The sequence below is a fragment of the Gekko japonicus genome, unplaced genomic scaffold (genome assembly GCF_001447785.1).
Source record: "Gekko japonicus isolate JY-2015 unplaced genomic scaffold, Gekko_japonicus_V1.1 scaffold312, whole genome shotgun sequence".
Classification (NCBI taxonomy): Eukaryota; Metazoa; Chordata; class Lepidosauria; order Squamata; family Gekkonidae; genus Gekko; species Gekko japonicus.
In genome coordinates, this window is record NW_015176460.1 from 775,562 (window position 1) to 777,059 (window position 1,498).

Consider the following 1,498-nt stretch of genomic DNA (forward strand, 5'->3'; position numbering starts at 1 on the left):
TATATATATATATGGAATATCATTATATCGATTTGCCATTGCAACAATAGGTATAGCAGGTTCTCTCTTTTTTAAAAAAGTCTCTATCCCTTCCTTTGCACAAGGGAGGGGGCTGGTGACTTTAAAAAAATTAAAATAAAACCTGGGGATTCAGATAACCTGCATTCATACCCTCCTTGCATCTGACAAAGAGAACTGTGTTTCTCAAAATCTTACTTGGAATTCACTGCCACAGGAAGTGGAAGCGACTACAAGCATGGACGGCTTCAAAAGGGAATTAGATAAGCATATGGAGCAGAGGTCCATCAGTGGCTATTAGCCACAAGGTATAGATAGGGACTCTGGGGCAAGTGATGCTCTGTCTTCTTGGTGCTTGGGGGGGGGGGTCAACCGTGGGAGGGCTCCTAATGCCCTGGCCCCACTGGTGGACCTCCTGATGGCACTGGTATTTCTGGCCACTGTGGGATACAGAGTGTTGGACTGGATGGGCCTTTGGCCTGATCCAACATTGGCGTCTCTTATGTTCTTATGCTACAATAAATTTTGTTAGTCTTAAAGGTGCTACTGGGCTTTTTACTCTTCTGCTACACCTATAGTTAACAATGGTATTTCAACAGAACAATATTCTAGTTCTGATTTCTAAAACATTGGAAAAGCCTGGTGGCTCCGGGGAGGTGGGGTGGCCACTTTGGGGGGATTAGGGCAGGGAAACTGGGAGGAAACCTGCTGTGTGAAAGCCCTGTTGCCACCGCACTTTATCTCCAGCTGTACCAGCAATGGGGAAACCACAAAATCCTCTCCCCATGTGGAAGCCACCTTCTAGTCAATCCTTTGGCTGGAGCAGGGACAAAACCCAAATGTGCTCAATGCTACCAGTTTCCTGGCACCACAGAGTCAGGCACTGAACTGACCTATTTTTTACAGTGCTAGATGTCCATCAGTGTCACTTGAATGCCCTGTGGATTAATTTTATATAAATAAACATGAGAACTAAGCTCTGTGAAAATTCTGGCTCAAATGACAGATATGAATGATGGATATGAATTTTTGGGGGGGGAAATCCTTTTATTGGCACAGTGATGCATCTGGATAACAGTTCACTCAGTGCAGTTAATTCCACTTTGCCACCCTTTTTTGTTATTCCCATTCTGTTTGAAGATTTCTGTGAAGTCTCAAAGCCAACATGTAAATAGTATACTTTTCATAATTCATTTTAATATAGCATGGTATTAGTATAGCCCTATATTTTTATTCCATTCTAAGCCCTTTCCTACCCCATTAATTCTACCTCTGTCGGGTGGCTACCATTTATTCAGGGGTAAGTTAAGAAATAACTACAGCCTCCCCCAAGCCAAACATGGGGTAGAGAAAACCAATTTAATATTTACAACATGGAATATGAATGTAATTTTGAAGCAGTTTTAGATTTTTCTCCCACACAACACTATCTAGGGTGCTGCGACTTTCCAAGGGGTTCAAAGGAAGTCGCTGTTTATAA